The 16,963-nt window shown below is 44.0% G+C and overlaps 1 protein-coding gene across 1 annotated transcript in view; it reads right to left on the bottom strand.

Annotated features, from left to right (window-relative positions):
- Window positions 1-16,588, bottom strand: part of CYSLTR2 (cysteinyl leukotriene receptor 2) — a 31,453-nt gene extending 14,865 nt beyond the window's left edge. Inside the window, exon 1 of the mRNA XM_019447593.2 lies at window positions 16,294-16,588. The gene's annotated coding sequence lies outside the window, so the exon portion shown is untranslated. The remainder of the gene's footprint in view (window positions 1-16,293) is intronic.
- Between the last annotated feature and the right edge of the window lie 375 nt (window positions 16,589-16,963).

Here is a 16,963-nt window from a genome sequence, read left to right as displayed (position 1 = left end):
TGTCACAGATAATAACATAGTCCTTAATTTCTTCTTAACTAGCCAAAGAGAAATTTATGCTAGAATAAACAAACACTTATTACTGCACCTGTAAATATTACATAACAACCTATGACTGGAGGTGTGTGTGGAGAGAACCTTCCTGGAAGTCTAGAAAAGAACAGCTGGATTTGGGTAGGGGGGACATGTTTTCACTGTCTGAGTATGATGGTATGGGTTTCTGTTTTTCAGTCTTTTATAAGAACTAATAACCATTTTTGTTCCTACAAAGTCTGCTTCCTTGAATCTTACTCCCAAATTATCTGATGCAAGCATAAATCCTATTATAATTCCTAACATCTTCTTTCTGAGATTCCCCAGTTTCCCTTTATGTGCATTCTCCTTTAACACAACCAGTCAATAAACCCAACCTTGTTCAACTGTAGGTGTGTTCCCAATTGCCTTTGACTAGAAGACACTGACTCTGAGAATCCATATAATGATCTAAAGGTATGGCAAAATATTAGTTAAATTAACATATCCAAAGAGATGGTTTGTAAATATATTTCTGAAGCAGCAAAGATGTTTTTCAATTCTCCTTCAGACACTTACATGAAAGTGTAACTCAGAAATCACATAAATGATTTCAAAAAACGAAAACCTTTTTTTCTTTAATTCAGCACTTCCCAAAGTATCTTCCACAGAATATGAATTCCATGAGATGTTCTGTAAAAGACAAGGCTTCTATGTTTAAATCAGTTAGAGAAACACTGCAAGCTCTAGTATTCCTCTTTTGGAGATTCATAATGGAATTAAAGGCTCTATGGGGCTCTGAAGAAAGAAAAGAAAGAAAGAAAGAAAGAAAGAAAGAAAGAAAGAAAGAAAGAAAGAAAGAAAGAAAGAAAGAAAGAGAGAGAAAGGAAGGAAGGAAAGAAGGAAGGAAGGAAGGAAGGAAGGAAGGAAGGAAGGAAGGAAGAAAGAAGGAGCGAGGGAGGAAGGGAGGAATGACCTTTTTACAAGAACAAGTTATTTGGCTTAGGGCCCATCTTAATCCAGTAGGACCTCATCTTAACTAATTACATCTACAAAGATTCTATTTCCAAATAAGGTCACATTCACAGGTACCTGGGGTTAGTACTTGGATATATTTGGGGGGGGGCATAATTCAACTCACAACAAGGATATATAACATCAATTTCATGGGGTTGTTGTAAACATTAAATTAGAGAGAGAGAGAGCGAGAGAGAAAGAGAAAGAGAGAGCTTCATAGAGTAGTTGGCACTGGGTAAGTGCTCCCTAGCTGCTTTACTGTCATGAATGAATGTAGGAATGACCTAGCTTCAACATCTGTCATCCCACTGACCATGAGGATGAGTTGATGACCTCAGTTCTCAAATTCATTTGAAGTGTAAAAAGTAGATTCCTGTTGGTATTTGCAAGAAAGGCATTCTGTACAGAAATACTGATAACCTTTATTCTGTTTACGATGAAAATCTCTTGATTCCACTTCACTCCTTTGCTTTCAGTCTATTCCTACCAGGGAACCTTCTAATAACCCATCTGCTTCATCAGTCCTCTCTGAAAGGATGGACTTTGAATGGTGAACTGGAAGATTACAATAAAGGGAAAGTATAGCCCCCCCATTATAAATGTCCAAACCAGAATAACCAGAATTCTGGGTTAAAAATGAATTCCCTGTGAGTTTGGCTTGTGTGAATTGATTTCTTGACAAGATGAGATTTCTTATACGCAGAGCTGAGGGCCACATCTTATTTCTGAGAGATGGTAGGGGCTTAGTTATGATTACACGGATAATGGCTCTCTGCTTTTGATCCATCTCAACAGCAAGTCTGAGGTTTCCAGCTCGGGTTATAGGGAGAATGGTGAGGCCATTAGCTAGGATGAGGAGCACACACTCTAGAGTTCAGGAGACAGGTCAAGGATGTACATATGGTTCAGAAAGATCATCCCTCAGAGGCTAGAAGTCTGTAAGCCTGACTTGGGAAAGGGAATACAGTAAAATGAGGAACTGGAGATAGTGTCTTAATTCAATGTTATAGAGAATTAAAGTATCTACTGGTTTGCAAGGCCAGGACAGAAGGATCGAACTTTGAATCAGGAAATGCTAGAGGTAGTACAGTCAACACAAATCAAGTCCATGAAGCAAGCATGAAGTTCGATTAGATGTCACAATTATGTCAGCTCTGGATGGGTGCAGCACTAGAACCAGGGTCAACAAACAGAGCCTTAGGGGACAAAGATACAAGACATGGTAAATAAGACTGGTGTATGACCAGCTAGAGGAATTCCTATGGAAGGCTTCCATTACAAATGACATTTTTTTTTTTTGGAAAGGATGGAATTCTACCCATATGACCATACAGAACCTACTTTAGTCTTAAACACCCTGACTTTGGAGCCCAGATTCTGAGAGAATCTTAGGGAAATCTCATATCTAACAGACCAGGGAAGGATCTCAAAAAGGAAAAATGGACTTGAAAGCAATCAAGTCCTTAAACTTTTTGACCATGAAGACTACCACTTCTCCCATCTCAAGACTAACATGGCTTGTGAATTGCAATGAGAAGGGCAGCCTGGGAAGGTTAGGAAGCAGCCTGCACTCTTCCCTGACTAGGGTGTGGCAAGCCTTCAGGGACACTGTCAGCTATGGATGCTGAGAAAAGTCCCATCTCATAGGTAGAGCATGGAAGCCAGCAGGTACAACCACAGACAAGAGGTCTCAATAGATAGTAATAAATGTTCCATCAGGGACTTGAGATGTTTGGGGGGACCAAAACCAGACTCTAGCAACAGGGATTCCTTGAGCAACTGGGAAGCAAGGCAGAATTCATGGGGAAGTCCATCTGTAAGCTGCAAGACCCTTTACAGCCAAGCCACAGTGCAAGGAGAGGGTTTGGGGCCTGAGAGGAGGCCTGACCAGTGCAGGCAGGCCCTGAATCCTGGAGGCCCTGAGTCCTTGAGAGCCTTGGGTCCCAGAAGCCCTGGATTTTGGAGGCTTTGAGTCCTGGAGGCCCTAAGTCTGGAGGCCTTGCGTCATGGAGATCTTGGGTCTTAGAGAGCCCAAGGGCTGTACAAAGACTTGGACACAGAGACTTAGGCCAGAGATGCCGAGGCAGGGGTCCATTTTCCCTAATGAGGTGGAGACAAAATTTTAGGACAGGAAAGATGCCCAACTTCAGAGTCATGGCACAAAGTCAGGATCAGATCAGCCTAAGGGTAAAGCCGAGTTCCAGAATTGCAGGTAACACCGAGTTCCAGAATTGTTTCCATTCCTCTGCCTGAGATTGGGATTGTTTCTGGGCCCTATAGGGGCCTGGAGGGGAGTGGGAGCGGTTGATGGCTGGCAAACAGCCTGTGCTTCAGGGAGACAATACCTACAGAAGCTGGAGCTTTGAGTCCAAGAGCATCTTAATCCATGGAATGCTAAAGAAAGAGAATACACTAATACCCTTCCTAGAAGCCTCATTTACCTAACAGCCACAGGCTAAATGCAGGACCAGCTCAAATCCAAAATTCCATTTAGCTCAACACTTTCTCTTGAGAATCCTTTAAAACATTGATTGTTCTTTTCTGCCCACATAAAATATACCTGACCACATCACACTTCAACCTTTCACTAGAGTGTAAAAAAAAAAGGAAAACGAAAAAAAAAATTGCCTGCTATCTGTGGCTGTAAAATCAGCCAGACCAATTAAGTACGTGACAGGAAGCTGAGAAATACATGAAGAGGTAAATTCAAGGAAAATTAGGAAATAAACTGACAGCCTAATTTCCACCGCCTTGGCAGGAGAAGAGAAAGAGCATGTGTACAGCTTCCTGTACTGAGAGGGGGCTTGAAACAAGGAAAGAATTAGGGCTTTGTCTCCTGCAGCTTTACTGGTGATCCAACAACAAAGAAGAAACAGTGAGAAGCAGCAGCAGATGGGGATTCCATATTTTAGTTACGAAGAAAACCAAATGTGCTGCATGACCAGATAAATCTGACCAGGATGAATAGCTTCCATTGATGCTTAGAATGTTTTCATGGTTGTAGCAAAGCTGCAACTGTCCAAAACATCACAGAAATTATTTTCATCTATACTTAGAAAAATACACATTTTTAAAGAAAAATACATTTGTGACACATTCACAGGTGATCATTAGACCCTGTCACAGAGTGCCCCCCCCCACCCCAGTCAGCATTACTGTGTGTCACAGCTGCACTCACCTTCAATTCTGGGACCTGTCTCAGAACCTGAAGCCTGAGGCACTCAGACACACTGACTGTAGGTATACCCGGCAGAGCAGCAAAGGGATGTGCATTACACAACGGGATGCTGTGAGATTGTGATAAACTTCTAAAGAACAGAGAATCTTCTGGAGAATAAACACCGGTGCAGTCTGCTTGCATCATCTTTACAAGGAACTCATGATGGGATTTTCAGCAGCACCTAATCTGTCAGCGCCATGTCAGGAGAGCTAGACCGGCCTGCCGGCAGCCTTCCAGATTGCCACTAGGTGACGTTCTGGGTCCTCTGTTTGGCCACTGTCTCTGGAACTTCTAACTCCCACACTGAGAATGCTTCTGGCAAGTTAACATCAGGCCCTTGGCTGTCTGATTTCATCAGGCAACCTCACTGCCCTCACTTCAAGCTACCCACCTTGGCCAAACCTGCCTAAGGGCTCTGGGAAAGCACACATCCTCTGTTAGCCACCTCCACCTCAAGCCACAGATGTTTGTTCATTCAAAATAAGCAACAGCCAACCTGTATTGTGTTTACTCTGTGGTAGGCACTCTGCAAAGCTCCTTATGTATATTAACGCAATTAGTCCTCAAACAGCCCGAGGTACTCTGCATCAGCTATTGCACAGATGAGAACAACCAGAGGGCAAAGGCGTAGAATAGTGTGTGTGCCCAAGGTCACTTGTGATTTAGTGGTGGGATGGGGCTGAAACCCAGTTCCCAGCTCTCTGTTACAAAGCTGTTCTGTCTCTACTTGAGCCACAGATACTGGGTCCTGTGTATCTGACAAAGAAGAAAATACAGTCTCGGACCTACAGGAACCTCCATGGTGCTGACTAAATCAGATAAGTTAATAGATAAAGCAAGGTGAGAAGGGCCATCCAAATGAATGCCATAGGAACAGCCTTGGGGAACAAGGGAATTTTTAGGTTACTAAGGGGGAAAGATTGACTAGGGAAAGGGGACAGGGGTTCCAGACAGGGGAGCAGGATATATGAAGACTGGTTGCTAAGAGCACATGGCAAGTTTGGGGAACAGCAAGTGATACAGTATAGGAGAAGCATGAAAGGGAGAATGAGGTGAACAGAGGGTGATTTGCGAGTGACCTACATCCACACTAAGGAGTTTGGGTTTTACTCTGAGGGCAATGAGAGCCCTTGAATTATGGAAAGCAGATCTGTATTTTAGACAAGTGATTCTGGCAGCAGATGGGAGGGCAGTTTGGAAGGAGGCAAGCTTAAGTTCAGAGAGATTGCAAAGGACACTCCTGTGATTGTCCAGGGCAGAGGGGGTGGACATATTTGGATGGGACCAAGAGATATAAAGAAAAATGAGAGATGGCCAGAGTTGCAGATGGACCAGTTATAGAAGGGGGGACCAATCAAGGGAAGGGGGGATCTTCTCAGGTATTTGCAGGGAGAATGTTGCCTTACACTAATAAAAAGAATACAAGAGGAAGATGTTGTTTGGGGGAAAATGAGTTCAATTTGGGACGTTTTGAGTTTGAAGCTTTTGTGACACATGTAAATGGAACTGTCCCCTTGCAGTCTAGAGCAGGGCCATCAGTGCTTAATGCTAACTGAAGCCAGAAAAGTGGATGACCTCACAGGGGTGTGAGAACAGAGAAGAAAAGAATGTCAAAGACGGGACCTTGCAGGGACATCCACAATTAAGGGGCAGGCAGAGAACAGGAGCTGGAAAGATGATTGACAAAGGCTGGCCAAACCGTAAGAGACCAATCAAGAATGCAACATCAAGGAGGCCAAGAGAAAGACTGGTTGAAAAACCAGGTAGTCAGTGGGGATAAAGTCTCAAGGTTATCAGTGACCAGAGGGGTGGGGTGGAAGTCCAAGGATAGGGAGCTGATAGAGGTGCAGCAGTCGAGAAAGTTACTGCTAAGATGGGAGAGGACACTCTTGAGCTCTGTAGTTATGAAGAGGTGCATTGCCGGAGGAAGATTTTGAGTCAGGGAGGGAAGATGCATGTCTTCTTTTCTTTGGAGACATCTTGATTGTTACTCTTAGCCAACCTCCCTCCAGTGACTTCAGTCTCTTCCTCTCTTCGTTTCATCCACCTGAACCTCTAGACTAGAATGTACACTGTGCCTGAAGTGTAGCAGACCTGCTCTGACTCCCCACCCTCCCACATTCTAGTCGTAGAACTCTTACCCTTTGAGCTTCAGCCTCCTCACCTTCAAAATGAGGCTAAGAAAGCCTGTAGGACTTGCCTGTAGTTGCAAGTGAAAGAATGTGTTCACTATGCCTAGCAGGTGGTCAACCAAATGCCAGTTCTCTCTTCTCCTACTAATTCTGTGACCTATTCAAGTTTTTGTTTTGCTTGTCCTGTTACACCTTAACTCTCTGTACTACTGAGCTCACTGTTGTCATTTCTTTCTCATCTTCCTCTTTTTAATTTACAACAAGAGCTGCCCTGCCCCATCCCCACCACCTCCTGAGAGTCCCCTCCGAATCATACATGACTAAGATAAGGTCATCTGCTCCTGCTCACCAGCGCGTACTACTGCTGCCTCTCAAACTTCCTTCTCAGTCACTCTAGAATTTGTTCCTCATGTCTTGTCTATGAAACATCCACTTCTCTAACTTCTGTGGTCCTGGGTACTTGTGGTTTTCCATTTCCTGATTGTTCAGTAATCCACTGTTAGTTCTTCTTTACCAATTGTGGACAACCACTGGAGCCCCACCAGCCATCCTCAGCTCACCTCTCTCTAATCCCCCAAGAACTCACCCACAATGAAGACTTGACTCCATCTCTCTGCCTCTGACTCCCAGATGTCTTTTTCATATGAAAATATCATATTTTTAACTTATAATTTGCAAAAAAAATTTTCTCAGTTATGTCATTTGCTTCACTTGGCCTATCTTGTGTGATAGGCTGAGTTAGTATTATCTCAATTTTATAACTAAAGGAAAAAACCTCTGAGAACTAGAAAATTTTTAAGTGTTTTTTCCTGACTTCTAATCTAAGCCATATTCCTACATTTCCAGTTGTCTACAGGATAGACTTATTTGGAGACTCTGTCTCTGCTCACATCTTCCTTGGGTTTCTCCTCCCTCTCAAACCAATCCCACTCAGCTGGTGTTATTGGGCTGAATGTTTGTGTGCCCCCAAAATTTTTATGTTGAAGCCCCAGCCTCAAATGTGACTGTATTGGAGACAGGGCTTTTATGGAGTTAATTGATGTTAAATAAAGTCACAGGGTAGGGCTCTGATCCAATAGGACTAGTGTCCTTAGGAGAAGAAACACTCTCTGCCATGGGAGGACATAGTCAGATGGTGGCCACCTACAAGCCAAGAAGAAAGGCCTCAGAATAAAACCTACCTTGTCAGCACCTTGATTTGGACTTCCAGCCCCTAGAACTGTGTGAAATAAGTTCTTGTTATTTAAACCTCCTGGTCTGTGGTTATTTTGTTATGGCAGCTTGAGCAGACCAATACAGCTGGTGGCCATTTGGGGGATGTTTTCTTTAATTTTTCTTTCTTGTATATCTTACATCCAATCAGTTGACAGAGTTAGCTCTACTACTTTTGTATGACGTGCCTTGAATTCTCTCCATGTCTTACTCTCCACGTACAAAGTCATCACGGTCCTTGGATTTTGTTCGCCGATGCTTAGAAACTGTTAGCATCTCCTGACCTGTATACCATCGTGAGATTAAACCATCACAGAACCGTGGGATTTGATGGTCCAGGTGAATTCACAGCCCCATCAGACCTCTCCCTTTCCTCCTCTCATACATGTACGTCCTCACACTATGTCGCCGTGGGTTTGTAGTTCTCCACCGCATGCAGCTTTAATAGCCACCCTGCGGTTCACTACTCCCCGACAATAATGCCCTTTGTTTCCTCTGTCAACTTTAGAGTATAATTTGGATTTTAGCTCCCAGAGCTACTGCATACTGTGGAATAGCAAATAGGACATTCTTTTTATAGTTCATGGAAATGTTCAGAGGAGGGAGTTGGTATAAGATCGTGGAGCCAAATCTGCCACTTACAAGCCTGGGGATCTTGTGCAAGTGATTTATCTTCTCTGGGCCTCGGTTTCCTCATCTGGAAATGGCACAGGGAGGGTGAAGTATCTCACGCAGTGTGAGCACTCAACGATGTTGACTATTATGATTAAACTTCGAACTGGGGGCCCAGAGAAATGATTTAAAAGGTGAAAAGGCCCTGGGGGCATGAGTCACACTGGAAAAGCAAGGCTGAGAGATGATTTAAGGATAAAAAGAAATGGTGCCTCTGCAGGGAGGAAGCAGTGACTGAGCACTGGTTCTTTCACTCACTGGCTTTGTGAGTTACCCTGGGCAAGTAACTTCATCTCCCTGTGCCTCCATTCCTCCTTGGTAAAATGGGGGCAGTGATAGCACTAGTCATTCTGCCACGGGGCTGCTGTGAGCATGAAGTGGGGTGATGCACAAATGGCACCCAGGCCAGGGCTGGGACGAGAGAAAGCACGGCGTGGGAGCTGTTATTACTGCAAAGGACCGCAGACTGAGCCCCCCAGGTTGTGAAGAGAGGATGCAACCCTCTGGATTGGAAGAGTCTGCAAAATGTTTGTCCCTTGAAATCCCAGAGGCCCCAGAGTGCTGACCAGATACGTCTCCCTGACTCCCAAACAGGGAAGTATCATTGAGTGCCTGGTTCTTGAAATCCAAGACTGCTAACTTAATAGTTGGAACTGGCCCCAAATGTCATGGAAGGCATGTAAAGCTTCGTATACTTTCTGGCCTCCTGGGAACAGTTTTGTACTTTCAGATTTTTTCCAAAGGGATAACATAAATTAAGTTCTTGGAGACCAAAACAGAAATACAGACAAAAAGAATGGAGGTGACAACATCTTTTGATTGAGGATCTGGGCTGGTCCCAGATTTCCAGAATAAATGGGGGCAGGAAGGCCCCTTTTCCTTGGAGTCAGCACTCTGGAGCATTCTGCTGCTCCAATCCCTCCCTTTCCCTGTCTCCCCGCAAAGTGCCTCAAGGTGCCTCAAAGTGCAAGTCACTTTGCAAACCACCAGGCTAATGCCCTTTTGCCTTCCAAATGCCATTTACCTCCCCAGGCCTCATAGCTGACAAGTCAGCACCTTGACCCAGATCTGCTGTAAAGCAGTAAATGTTGAATAGTATTTATGGCTCTGGAAGTACCCTGAGGAGGAAATTCTCTAACTGACTTTCTCTGTACTGTAGGGATTCTCCTTAACAGCTCTGGGGCCAGAGGGACTTTTCAGCCAGAGTCCCGGGGCCTGATAATTCACCCTGAAGGATAATTGGAGTTTCTGCCCCATGGCCTATGCAGAGTTTTATTGTCTAATTCTTGTCCTCTAGTTAGGACTCCACATTTGGAAGTTGCAAAGCTCACAGAGCCCTGTCTTCCCAGGTCCCACCAACCTGTGTCTGATTCACCCTGGAACTCAGCAGGCAGAAAATTCAGTGTGTTGTTCATAGGCTTGCTGTGGGTTTCTGGAGTAGCTTGAAACCTCTGAGGAAGGGTCTTTGGATCTGGCCTGTGTTCCATACAGAGAAGACCTGGGTGAGCCCTTGCAGCAAGGGCGGGGAGGCTTTCACAAGCAGTCGTCACAACAGACGGAGGATCTCTGTGGTGACCAAGTGCACTGAACACTTTCTCCCTTGTAATTGCCTAAACTAAGTGGTTTATTTTTATTTTTTTATTTGAGAGAGTGAGAGAGAGCGCACGTGAGCAGGGGAGAGGGGCAGAGGGAAAGGGAGAAAGAATCCCAAGCAGGCTCCATGCCATCATGGAGTCTGATGCAGGGCTCAATCCCACGACCCTGGAATTATGATCTGAACCAAAATCAAGAGTTAGTCTCTCATCTGACTGGGCCACCCAGATGCCCCCTAAGTGGCTTCTTTTATAACCAAAATCTCCAGCCCCCCATCGCCATCTCTCCTCAGATTCTTCAGGAACCCACCGGGATACTGAAGGAGGATACTGCGAATTGGTCAGTCTCCCTGACCTGCCTGCTGACTAAATTCCAGAATGTTCAGAGAAAGTTCAGAAACCCCCAAAATAAATTTTGAATTTCATTAATTTGATTTCCTATTTTAGCTCTAAAGACTAAGCACCTTATGATATCAAGTTTCCTAATCAGAATATTTTCATAAAATCGTAGCAGTTGGATTGCCAACTTTTCAGTGATTTTGTCCAGCCGCTGATCCACATGTGCCCTTCAGTTTGCATCGGCCTTCCTCTCCTTTTAGCACCTTTCCCGACTCCTGTGAGCTTAAGGGAGCCGCCAGAGCTTTCCTGGCCCGGGCTCTTCCTAAAGCTGCTGGGCCCTCTTGAACTGTTGACTGTTAGGTCCAGTTTGGGAGTGGGGCTGGATATGTAGCACACACTGGCTGTGTTCCCACTGAAAGGGGAACTTTGCTCAGACCACAAAATGTGTGGTAAAATGACATCCACCGCCACAAATGCACAGGGACAGACGGAAGAAGCACCGTAAGAAAATGTGTATTGCTAGAGTTGCCACTAGGGCAAAGATCTGTATGGATGAAAAGTGACCATTTGGAAAGCGCTAGTGTGGCCAAAATGTCAGAGGTCAGATGTCAGCATCAGACTTAGAGGTGAACAACAGTTGCCTTTTTTTCTACCCCTTGCAGGTAAGCTTTTCTCCTCTGTTTGCTTGGTTGCTTTTCTCCTCGTTTATACATTCTCCTGTGACGTTCCTTTCTGGATAATTTTCCTGTGCAAAAAGGTGCCTATGAATTTTGGACACATTTGTGGATAATTGCCCCTTCAAATTGGACTTTCTTCACAATTTCATTCTTTATTGTGTATTTGGAGGGTACAAATGCTTCCAGAGAGCAAATTATCCCCAGAGGCACAGCAGGAGCTGAAGCCTAGCAGAAGGTCGGCATCCGAGCATGTGAAGGGGCCTCTCTCTGCCCCCAGGAGTGAGATGTGTGGCACTATCTCTGACGTCCTCCTTCTGCCTCTGTCTTTGCTTAATTTCCTTGTTTCATTCTCTACTATTCTCCCAAAGCTAGTTTTTCTTCCATGTTCTCCCTAACCAGTAACACTCAGCCACTACAACAAACAAAGACAAATTGAACACAAAGAACCCCGAACACACAGGGACCACTCTGGGCTCCTTAAACATATAACTTCATTTTTTAAGCATTATTTTGACTACGTGCTATCTTTTCTCTGGCTCTTATAACTTTTCTCAGCTCTTTGTTAGTAATAATGTTAATAATGTAATAATCCTATGACACGGATTATGGATTTAATTTTATAAAAATACCTCGACAATTTTTTGTCCCCAAATGCCCTTCACCAGTGTATGCAGGAAGAATGGTGGTCTCTGTGATTTGCCCAGTTCCTGGCCTCAGGAAGGCCGCAGGGCCACTTTGCATCTGTCTCTGATTCTCCAGTCTTCGAGTTGCAAAGACAGAAGAAAGACAGAAGCCAGCAAGTGTCATCTCAGAAGCCGTTGCCCAACTCAGTCCAATAATTTCCTCATGACTGTGTCAGCATTAGGGACTTTCCTTGCCTGCAATGAAAGTGCCTAAGAGCCATGACTCAGAGGCTCCCTCAAAGCCCACTCATTCAAAATTAAAACTCCCTCTCTTTCTCTTCCCTCCTACCGAGCCATCTCATATTTCACCATCAAATTCACTTTTTAGAGCCAAGAAATCATTTACAAAGGGAGCTTGTTAAACGTTCTTTGTTTCCTGGAATGATACCGAGGCATTGCGATGTCATAGAAAAACTTTAAATTGCAACAGGATCCCAATCCCAGCTCTACCCCTTGCTAACTGTGTGAACATTAGCGAGTACTCAACCTCTCAGAGTTATCCAGAAGACCAGGAGGCAACACAGGTGAAAGAAAGCCTCCGACACGAAGCTGCCCTGAGCCTGGCACAGTCAATGCAGTGTCATGCCTAATGCAACTCTGCCTGTTGCCAAGGGAAGAAAAGCCTGAGAACTTTTTGGCATGCCGGATGTGGGATCATTGATAACAAATAGATAAGGAGGTGTGTTTTGATATGTATGGAAAAATGGAAAACCAAGGTAATGGCCCAGGAAGGTGCCCTAGGAAGCTGCCAGTGGCACGGGGGCAGTGGGCATCCGTAGCCTAATGAGGAGAGGGCACGGAACAAGAGCAAACCACGGGCTTTCCTCCTCCCCTGGCCTGTCCTGCTGTCCAGTGTCTTCTCCAAGGGAGGCTTGGCCTCATTACCCTCCTGTCTATGCTCTGGTATAGACGTTACAGAGGAGCTGATGGCGGTCCCAGTACAAGTTGTCATCTCTCACCTGCACAAAGGACACAGTCTCCTGAATGGCTCCCTGCCCCCACTCTTGCTGTTCTCAGTTCATTCTCTACACAGTGGCCAGAGTGACCTTTCCAAAAGGCATATCTGACCATATTACTCTTCTGTTTATCACCATCACATCAGAATCAAGTTCAACTCCAGGCACATCACAATATGGATCTTGTCATCTGGGATATTCTCTCCATTCCACTCCCCTCAGTAAAGTCCATTCCAGCCTCGTGAACCAACACACCTGGCTTTCTGTTGCCTATTTACTCTGAGCTCCAGCTCATCACCTGGCCATCTTTTACCCAATCTCAGTTTTCTTTATGACATCATTTCTTCCAGCAAAAGCCTTCTCTGCCCCCTGGAGCTCTTGGCTGGCTACTGCCCCACCTGGCCCTGCTGCCCCATGGGCTTTCTGTCCCAGCACCTACCCCATGGGCCAGCCATAGCTCCTGTCTAACCCCACCCACCAGACTGGTCACCACTAACGGCAGGAGGAAGCCTCACTTGTCTACCACTGTATCCTCAGGCCCTAGCATGGCTTGTGGCACATAAACATGCTCAAATAAATGGCCACTGAATGAGCTAGTGAAGGTATTATTCACCTCCCTCATTTTATGTCTCACAATAAATATTTTCTAAGGAAAAGAATCCCGATGGTCTTTTGTAACAAAATGACGTTTGCACATTTTTCCTCACCAACTTTCCACTTCTTAAATTCAATCTAGGCTCTGGGGACAGGCATACAGAATCAGTGGCATGGGGGTAGAGGGGTATTGACAGAAAGAACCCAAATAGTGCTCTGTTCTAAACACTGTAGAAAGGGACACTGTATCTCTAAGGGCTGACAGTCGTTTTTCTCACTTTGTGCCAAGTTCCCCGTAGGGATTTGTGTCTGCCAGGAAAACGGACTTTAATCCTCTCAGAGAATTTATAAGAGAACAAAGTTATCGTTAAGGTAAAACTCAAAATACAATGAAGCCAACATCCTTTAAAGAATCGGCAATGCCCCCACTGTACTCTGTGGGTACTCTGTAGACCATCATGTGTTCTGTACTAAACATGAAAAGACGGGAAATTGTTTTTTTTTTAATGATAAAAAAATTCTTGTTTTTATAATGTACAATAAAGGTATGTACACTGGATCCTTTTAAATTCTTCCAGCTTAATTAATCTTTAAATCCCTGGAGCAAAGAGGCTGTGCTCCCCGCTTTCCCTCCACTTAATTCTTCTGTCTATCCCCCACCCCCACCCCTGTCCTGTCCTCCCTCCCTTCCCCTCTCTTTTTCCTTCTAGTTCTCTTCAAATCTCCTTCCCCTTTTCCTTGAAACCTCTTTTCGAAACACCAGAGAAACAAAAAGTTTACTTTCCTGACCCTGGCTCTTCTCAAGGACGCTTCCAACTTTTGAAATGCTTTGGTTCCCACTCACTGCTCCAGCTTCTACTAGTTCCCTTGTCAAGGGCATCAGCCTACACTGCCACTAAGTCATCTATCCAATAGGAAGAAGTTTTGCTTTAAATACTCTCAAACCTTGTACCGTTTTCTCCATGGGTCAGTTAATGATATAAAGAGGTCAATAGGTTCAACAGAGATAAACATAAGCTATTAGCTAAACTCCATATTCATTAATGAATTAATATATTTATGCCTTCCCATCTAGTCTTTAATTTCATTTATTTTTGAGAGAGACAGAGAGCTTGAGTGGGGAGGGATAGAGAGAGGGAGACAGAATCAGAAGCAGGCCTGGCACTGTTAGAGCAAAGCCCGATGTGGGACTGGAACTCACCAACTGTGAGATCATGACCCGAGCCGAAGTCAAATGCTCAACTGACTGAGCCACCCAGGCTCCCCTACCTTCTCATCTATTCTTAACAGAGCTCACGTACTAGGTTTTCTGCAAGGACTCCATCTTCGGGCATTCTTGGTCAGTAGAAGGGTTGAGACCTGCACATAACTAACTCCAATACAAAGAAGGCAGTGGTCAGTGCCCCCCAGAAAATCACAGATATGGTGCTGGAGGTTCTGACATAAATTTGATAAGGTGCAATGGCAAAGCTGAGCAATCCAGACAAATGTTTGTCTTTCTCTCTTTGGCTGCTATGTTAAGGAGAGCCCACTGGGTAACTGTACAAGCTCTCGTTAGGCTTTTATCTTCCAGGCTTAGCCTTGGAGGACGAGTGTGCCTCCCAAGTCTGGTGTGTAAGACAAACTTGAAAAATGGGAGTCTCTGAGTCTGGAATACACATGAGATACCAAAAACGCCCAAGGTGATCCTGACACAGAGCAATGAGAACATTGCAAAAATATGTTATTTTTCTTCCAGAACAGGTGTTATTTATGTTGTCTTGTACCCTGATAACCCCAGGTGGGTAGGAAGGCAGAATGCTAACAGATGCTGGGCTTAATTTTGATTCATTTGGAACATTCTGGAGCCCCAACCTCCCTAACTTTTAACCAATGCACTGGAAACAAATCCATGTCTTTAAAGCATTAGTAAGTTGAAACTCATAAATAGATTCTCATCTCAAGAGTTTATGTGGGTGAGGTGGATGATAGAAATTTCTAGAGGTTTTGTTCATTTTATGTTTCCCACAAATTACTTCTGCATTATTAATATAGTATTAAAAGAAAGATCTGGGTGGCTTGCCTGAAATTGTACCTCTCCTTCCCTTAATACATATTGATCTCAGGCATGGGTCAGAGACAGGAAAATGTTTCAAATGACCTATGTCAGCTATTATTTTGCTGGCCACCCATTAGAACAATCTGGGAAATTTTTGAAAACCAAACCAAAACAAAACAAAAGACTACTACACATGACTGGCTTACCTCTAAAATCTAGGTTTTAGTTATTTTAGGGATACTTTTTAATTTCCTCAGAATCAGGTGATTTTGGCTGAATGTGCAGCTAAACCACTGAATCAGGTCCCAAAGAGGCAATAAACAGATTATACACATATGCTCTCAAACACACACACACACTCTCTCTCTTTCTACCTCCACGTAAAACCACTGACACCTACATTCTCAAATTTAACTTCCTCTCCCCCAATATATTGCCTCTCCCCTGAATGGGAAAAAGATACATTTTACATAATAAAATGACCCAGTTGCAGGGTGCCTAGGTGGCTCAGCTGGTTAAGCGTCTGACTTCAGCTCAGGTCACGATTTCATGGTTTGTGAGTTTAAGCCCCATGTGGGCTCTCTGCTGTCAGCGCAGAGCCCACTTCGGGTCCTCTGTCTCCCTCTCTCTCTGCCTCTTGCTCTCTCAAAAAATAAACATTAAATGTCCCAGTATATAAAAAATAAGAAAGATGCTCTATGACCAAAAGCAAGGGAATGCTTGAGTGAGATGTAGCAAATCTCCTCAATGCAACAATATCCAGCAATTTGAAATTACCATTATGAAGAATTTACAGCAATGTAGAAACAATTTATGCTCTAACGGGAAAAAAATTATCATTAAGTAATCCACACTGTATGGACACAACAGTGGAGATCAAACTAAAACTATATGCAGACATGCAAAAAAAGAATGAAAAGAAATACCCCCCAAAATGTCAATAGAGACTAGCTCAGTAGTGGTTTTTACTTCCTTCTACTTTTCCGTACTTTCCCAACATCTTTTAAACTGCCATGTATATGGTAGGAAAAAAGTTTACACTAGAACAAAATTAACATACTTTTCAAAAGTCATTCTTCCGGCTATGAAGTGATAAGCAAGGTCTAATTCTCAGTAATGAATTAACAGAGCAAAGATGAAAATGCTCACCCAAAGGTTTCTGTGTTTCAGCTGGCTTTGCTTCGGTCTTCTCTATTCCTCCCACCTTCCTCCTCCAAGTAATCCAGCTTTTTCAGAAGAAAAGTGAAAGAGCAAATTTAGTTTATAAACAGTTTCAGCTCACAGCAAGAAGATAAGGAACTTTGGTCAGCTGGTGTTTCTGTGCTTATAGGACTTGGTGTGGGTGTTGGTCTGGCTTCCTTCTCAGGAAGAAGGGGGAGATATTTCAGCTAGGGACTACCTCTAAAAGGAAGAAACCTTTTAGGGATTAGCCCTGTCTCTCTAACACTGTTTTTATCAGCATCTTTCCCAACAGATCCGGGGAATGTGATGAGTTAGAGTCACCCGTATTAGGCAGCTATTGGTTCTCCTAAATGGTTTTTGTTCCCATGACAACACTAACATCAATGTCACCTCATATGCCTTATAGGTATAGCACTTTAGAGTTGTTTAGAGCATTTCCCATTACCCACTTGCTTTTCCGATTTATTTGCACATGGGTGGAGGCCTTCCCCATTCTACTGCAAATACTGTGTTGGAGGTCACCAATGACACTCATGTAAAAGGTCCTTGCTCAGTCCTCATCTTCCTTCCCCAATTTGTTGCACAGTTAACCAAAGCCATTTTCTTGCAACTTTCTCCTTTTTGTTTCTCTGACTCT

Source organism: Panthera pardus, unplaced genomic scaffold (assembly GCF_024362965.1).
Source record: "Panthera pardus isolate Hobbes unplaced genomic scaffold, ASM2436296v1 HiC_scaffold_1, whole genome shotgun sequence".
In the NCBI taxonomy this organism is placed as follows: domain Eukaryota; kingdom Metazoa; phylum Chordata; class Mammalia; order Carnivora; family Felidae; genus Panthera; species Panthera pardus.
Note: the sequence above shows the minus strand (reverse complement) of the source record. Positions and strands in the feature narration are given on the sequence as shown.